A 7255-nucleotide genomic window follows, 5' to 3' on the forward strand; every position below is an offset into this window, starting at 1 on the left:
GAATATAGACATGGGTATCAAGTTGATGCTCGCACCCAAATCACATAGTGCCGTACCACAATGAGTTGATCCAATGTTGCAGGGTATGGTATAACATCCAAGATCCTTCAAATTTTGGGCTAGTTTGTCTTTAAGATATGCACTGCATTCCTTCGTCAGGGCTACCATCTCAAATTCTCCTAGTCTTCATTTCTTGGATAGAATATTATTTATGAATTTGACGTAATTCGACATTTGTTCAAGTTCTTCGACCAATAAAATGTTGATAACAAGTTGCTTGAGTACGTCTAGGCTTCTTGAACTGGACTTCCTGCTTTTGCTTCTGAAATCTTTGAGGGTAGGTGGAGAAGGATTCTTTACTGGAACTAGTTGATTCATCTTCTGTAGCAATTCTGTATCTAACGAAGTTGTTAGTTTATCAGAATTAACTGGTTCAGAAGTTACCTTATTGGATTTTGTAGATTCTGGTTCTAGTGAAACTGGAATTTCAACACTCGATTGAACTTCCACTGAGTCTTGAGCATCAGTTGGCTCTTTTTCAACTTCGACAATGTTGGGCTCTAATGTCTTTCTACTCCTCAATGACAATGTTTTACAATGATCCTTCCCCTAATTTTTTGGATTCTCCGTATTACTAGGCAAAGCACCTTTTGGACGATTTCTGAGTTCAGTGGCAAGTTGACCTACTTGATTCTCCAAATTCCTTAAAGTGGCATCATTCTTTGCCATATACACCTTCAATAGGTTCTCTAAACTCTTCGAAGGTTTAGCTTGAGTTGGTTTCTGAACTTGTTGGGTAAAAACAGGTGGCTGGATTGGTCTTGTTTATGCATAAGTGTTACTTTGTTCCAGCCCCTTGATTACTCCAGGAAAGGTTAGAGTGGTTTCGCTAAGATGGGTTATAAAAATTGGATTACAGTCCTTGCCTTCCTCGATTATAGTTCTGATTACACATGTAATACACGAATTCTAGGCTTGGTGGACATTCTTTGAACAAATGTCCTTCCCTACAATAAATACATGCTGTATTTTCAAAGTGATTAGGTGGCTGAACTGCAAAACTATTAAACCTATTAGTGGTAAAATTTTTAAGCATTGAGGAAATTGAAGATACCTAAGATGCAAGTGAAGTGAGAGCGTCCACTTCATGCACTCCAACGATCTGTCTTCCTAGCACTGCTAATTTGGTTGGCCATTGATAATTGTTGTTGGCAATCCTCTCAATGATTTCATAAGCCTCGTTATAAGACTTAGAAAGGAGAGAACCATTGGAAGAAGCATCCACTACTATCCTCATGTGAGCATTAAGACCATTATAGAACATCTCAAATTAGATGCAATGAGGGATTTCGTGATGAGAGCACTTCCTTAATAATTCTTTGTACCTTTCCCATGCCTCATATAAGGACTCATCATTCATTTGTTGGAAAGTAGTGATCTTGTTCCTCAACTTAGCATAATTGCTAGGCAGGAAATACTTCATGAGGAATCTTTTTGTAAACTCTTGCATGTGGAAATAGAATTTGGTGGCAATAAGTTCAACCAAGCTCGAGCTCTGTCCCTTAGTGAATATGGGAACATCTTTAATCGTAGTGCATCTTCGGGTACTCCAGCTAACTTGAAAGAATCACTTATCTAAATAAATAAATAGTCTTAAGTGAAGGTGAGGATATTTGGGTCTCTTAATACTCGGATTAAGATCATGAAATGTTGGCACAACATACTGTCGTAGAGCTCTATCCCTATCATCACCAATAGGGATAGGATTTTGAGCAGGGTTTGTTTTGTTTCCTTGATTCAAATTTTCAAAGATTATCTTTTCGATCCTTCTCTAAAATGCTTGTCTTCTTCGTCGTCGAAAACTTTTTTCAATCTCAGGGTATACGAGGAGTAAATCGATAATTCGATCAATACTCATAAACACCTAAAACAAACACAGAAAAATGACTTAAGTTAAAATTGAACAAAAAATTAAACCAAAATGCAAAACTCACAAATTCACAAATAATGACTTTTAAAACAGTCCCTGGTAACGATGCTAAAAAATTGGAACAATGGAAATGTGTAAGTGTACACAATCGCAACAAGTAATAAAGTGACAAGCAAATGTCGAGTTATCGTACCTATAGGGATAGTGAAAAGAGTTATTTATGAATGCAACTAAAAACACTTTGGTGAAGAAAAATATTTTGTTTGAAGAAGTGATTAAAAACTCATGTTCATGTTCTTACGAATAAATTCACAACAACTTGGTAATTTGCTAACTACTACTCATACATATTTATTAAATTAACTAATCTCTTGAACATTTTCCAATGCCAATTCAAAAAAATAATCAATCTTCATAAGCACATAAAAGATTAAGTGAGGTAACAATGTATTCCTACCTTGAAACAGTTTAATCACAATAATCTTGCAAGTTATGCAAGGCTAATGTACCGTCTAATATCGTCGCTAATTTAACCCTCAGCTACCTTAGAAGATTCAACATGCACTGATTAAGTATTGTGTCAATTAATTACAATTTCAACACGATTAAATAATTAATTCATTAGTTACCTTACAATTATAATGCAATAGTAGCTAATCATGATTTTACTTCATCAAACAACTTACCAAGGCCTATAACAACACAAACACAATTTTAATAACTTAAGTGAACGAAATAAAATTAACCTAACACGAATTAAATTTAAGTCACATTAATTAAATTAAACATATCAACATAACAAGTATTCATAGACATGTTCATAACAAGAACAATAGAAAATTAAAGGATAGGGAACCAGAACCAAATTCGGTGTTTCTTCGAAGTTTGACTAGTTTGCTCTGCTCCTCCTTCTCCGGTTGTTCTCGTTGAACCAAGGCTTCTACGAGCACTTGAATGCTACTTCAAATGGTGGTTGAAAGGCTTTTTTCCAAGTGGGGAAATTGGTAAGGGAATGGAAAGGAAAAAAGAAGATCAAAGGAAGAGTTTTGAAGAGAGAAAAGTGAGAGAGAAGTGAAGAATGAAAGGATGAAAGGTGTGTTTGAATGAGCAGCCAAGGGGGTATTTATAGGTTTTATAGGCTGATAAAAATAGCAAAAATCAGCATCCATAGACTCGCCCCATGGCCGGCAACACATGTGACATGTTTGAGAAGCTTTCAAAATGCTAAATTTAGTTAGGGGCAAATCTACAGAGATTTGATAAGTGGATGGGTCTGAATGCAATTTTTTGCAAGCCAAATAATCAACTAAATAAGTTGATTGGGTCAGCATATTAGACGGTTTTGGGAGCTCCAGTGTCCATCTGCCCTTATAGGATGGCACCAAAGGAGTTGGTGGAATTAAAAGCTCAAATCCAGGAACTGTTGGATCGAGGATTCATTCGACCTAGTGTGTCTCTGTGGGGAGCACTGGTGTTATTTGTAAAGAAAAAGGATGGGACCATGCACATGTGCATTGACTATCGGCAATTGAATAAACTGACTATCAAGAATAAGTATCCTTTTTCGAGGATTGATGATTTATTTGATCAGCTATGACGAGCTTCAATTTTCTCCAAAATAGATCTTCGTTCTGGGTACCATCAGCTGAGAGTTAAGGAGGCTGACGTGTTTATGACTGCATTTATGACTCGTTATGGTCATTACAAGTTCTGAGTGATGTCGTTTGGGCTAACGAATGCACCAGCAGCCTTCATAGATGTAATAAAGTACAAAAAAGGTAAAGATAATATTGTGGCTGATGCATTGTCGAGGAGGTATACTTTACTCTTTGTTCTCGATTCTAAATTGCTTGGATTCTCTTTCCTGAAAGATTTATATGCTCATGATGACGACTTTCGTGAAATATTTTTTGCTTGTGAGAATACTGCTATTGAGAAATTTTATAGGTACGAAGGATTTCTTTTCAAGGATGGAAAACTTTGTATTCCACGAAGTTTCGTTCGAGAACTCCTTGTACTTGAGGCGCACAGTGGCGGACTTATGGGACATTTTGGAATTAGTAAAACCATGTCGACATTACAAGAGCATTCTATTAGCCTAAAATGAAGAAAGACTTTGAGCGCATATGTGAACATTGCATAACATGCAAAAGGGCCGAGTCCAAAATTCAGCCACATGGACTATACACTCCATTGCCAATACCCGAAGGCCCTTGGATCAATGTCTCTATGGACTTTGTTCTCGGGTTGCCGCGAACAAAAATGGGGAAGGATACTATTTTCTTTGTAGTAGATAGGTTCTCTAAAATGTCTCATTTTATTGCCTGTACAAAGACTGGTGATGCTGTCCATATTTCAAATCTTTTCTTTTGGGAAGTTGTACGTTTGCATGAGATTCCGAGAACGATCGTGTCTAATCACGATACCAAGTTCTTAATCCATTTTTGGAGGTCCTTATGGGGAAAACTCGGAATCAAGCTTCTATTCTCAACCACTTGTCACCCCCAAATTGACAGCCAAACCGAGGTGGTCAATCGAGTGTTATCGACATTACTTAGAGCGATCATTCGAAAAAACTTAAAGTCAAGGGAGGAATGCTTGCCGCATGTTGAGTTCGCCTACAACCGATCAATTCATTCGACAACCAAATATCCCCCTTTTGAAATAGTCTATGGCTTTAATCCTTTGACACCTTTGGATTTGTTGCCTCTGCCTAACGATCGGCTTATTCATGCAGATGCAAAAAATAAAGCCGAGTATGTGAAAGAACTACATAGGAAGGTGCGCGATAACATTGATACAAGAATGAAGATCTACGCGCAAAAGGCCAAAAAGGGTCGAAAGTGAGTTGTGTTCGAACCCGGTGATTGGGTCTGGGTTCACATGCGCAAGGAGCGATTCCCAGCCCAACGGAGGTCCAAATTACTACCCCGTGGAGATGGACCATTTCAAGTGTTAGAGCGCATAAACGAGAATTCTTACAAACTCGACTTACCTGGTGACTATAATATTAGTGCGAGTTTTAATGTTGCTGACTTATCTCCTTTCGGTGCAGATTTTGACTTGAAGACAAGTCGTTTCGAAGAGGGGGAATGATGCGACCACGCCCCACAATGAGTCCAGCTCGAGTAAAGATTCCATTGTGTTTCCTCACGGACCAAGTACGCGAGCTCGTGCAAAAAAATTCAAAGAAGCTATATCGGCTTTGGCTCATCAACTTTGGGATGAGATATCGGCTGGAAGTGTTGGGCACATTCGTACCAGCTTTACGAGCCTTCCGTGCATATTTTTGCAAGCTGAACTTAGCTCCATTTCAGCTCCATGAGCTCGAATCAGCTAAAATTCAGCTCAACTTCATTTAGACATTAATATTGCTGCTGGAATAATTATTTTGAGTTAGTTAAATTAGTTAAATACAGCTCAATTAATAATCGTTGTTTAATTGGTCTAAAATCTGGACAAATTTAAGTATTCATGTTAATTGAAGAATAAACATGCACTGATTAAGTATTGTGTCGATTAATTACAATTTCAATACAATTTAATAATTAATTCATTAGTTATCTAACAATTAATATTGCAAGAATAACTTAGGCATGATTTTACTTAATCAAGCATCCAAGGCCTATAACAGCACAGACACAATTTCAATAACTCAAGTAGGCAAAATATAATCAACACAATACGGATTAAATTCAAGCTAGATTGATAAAAATAACCATTTCAATAGCATAAATATTCATAAACATGTTTGTCAAAACAACAACAAAATTTAAAGAGATAGGAAACAAGAAGCAAATATGGTGTTTCTCCGTGGCTTGACTAATTTCTCCGTTCTTCGTTCTCTGTTGTCCTCGGCTATCAAGGTGGCTTATGAACACTTTAATTACTGCTCAAAAATGGCTGATGAGGACCTCTTTCCCAAGAGAAGAAATCGGCACTTGAACAAAAGGGAAAATGGGAAGGAAAAGTTGAGAGAAAGTGAGAGAGGAGAAGAGAGAATGAGAGTGTGAGGGATGAGTTGAATGATCAGCAAGGGGTGGCTTTATTAGCTAATTGTTGCTGCTAAAAATAGCAAATTCCATCAGCCAAAGAGACCCCCCTTAGCCGGCCACACACATGGCAAAGTTGAGAGATTCAGCTTTCCTAAAAATACCCTGGGGCAAATCCATAAAGCCACATTTTTTGGAGGGGTTTGAATGCAAGGTTGAAATTCCATAAACTGTGGAAGATTAACAACAACGGGAAAAAATTTTCCACACGCGTTGCCAAGTTCAAGGAACAATATGTAGTGCCATCATTGATGGTGGCAGTTGCACGAACATGGCAAGCACTCTAATGGTGGAGAAATTAGGCCTACCAACCACCAAGCATCCAAGCCCATACAATCTCCAATGGCTCAATGATGGCGAGGAACTAAAGGTTACCAAGAAAGTAATTGTTTCCTTCCATATAGGAAAGTAATTTGACGAAGTTCTTTGTGATGTTGTCCCTATGCAAGCAGGCCACTTCTTGCTTGGACGCCAGTGGCAATTTGACTGACGAGTTCTGCACGATGGATATTCTAACCGATATACCTTCAAGCATATGGGGAGAAACATGACTTTAGCTCCGTTGGCTCCGAAGCAAGTTTATGAAGACCAAATCAAATTGAAACAATCTGTAGAACAAGCGAGAGGAAAAGAAAAAGAAAAGAGTGAAAATCAAAAAGAAAAGAAAATTGAGAAAAAAAGAGGGAAAATTGCAAATGAAAATGAAAAGAGAGTGAAAAAAAAACAATGAAAAAGAAAAAGAATGTGAAAAATTGAGTGTGTTTGCTAGAGCTAGTGATGTACGGAAGGCTTTGATGTTAAAACAATCTCTTCTTGTGCTCCTGTACAAGGAGAACATGTTTATTACTAACGACTTACCTGAAAACCTTCCCTCTTCAATTTTGACTCTTTTGCAGGATTACCAAGATGTCTTTCCCGACAAAACTTTGACTGGGTTACCACCTCTTCGTGGGATTGAGCATCGAATTGATTTTTTTCCCGGTGCCGTAATCCCAAATAGGCCAGCTTATAGGACAAACCCTGAAGAAACAAAAGAGTTACAATGGCAAGTTCAAGAATTGATGGAAAAGGGTTGCATCCGCGAGAGCCTTAGCCCCTATGCCATCCTAGTCTTGTTGGTACCAAAGAAAGATGGCACATGGCGAATGTGTGTCGACTGTCAAGCCGTGAACAAAATAATCATTAAATACCGGCATCCGATACCTTGCTTGGATGACATGCTTGACGAACTAAGTGGTGCCAAGCTATTCACAAAAATTGATTTAAAAAGCGG

The 7255-nt window shown here is 37.9% G+C and overlaps 1 non-coding gene across 1 annotated transcript; it reads left to right on the top strand.

Annotated features, from left to right (window-relative positions):
• Positions 1-1346: 1346 nt before the first annotated feature.
• LOC128035820 (small nucleolar RNA R71) lies at positions 1347-1453 on the top strand. Its single transcript, XR_008192367.1, has one exon. It is a non-coding gene; the product is annotated as a small nucleolar RNA R71 (small nucleolar RNA).
• Positions 1454-7255: the final 5802 nt, after the last annotated feature.

This window comes from Gossypium raimondii, chromosome 12 (assembly GCF_025698545.1).
Source record: "Gossypium raimondii isolate GPD5lz chromosome 12, ASM2569854v1, whole genome shotgun sequence".
NCBI classification, from domain to species: domain Eukaryota; kingdom Viridiplantae; phylum Streptophyta; class Magnoliopsida; order Malvales; family Malvaceae; genus Gossypium; species Gossypium raimondii.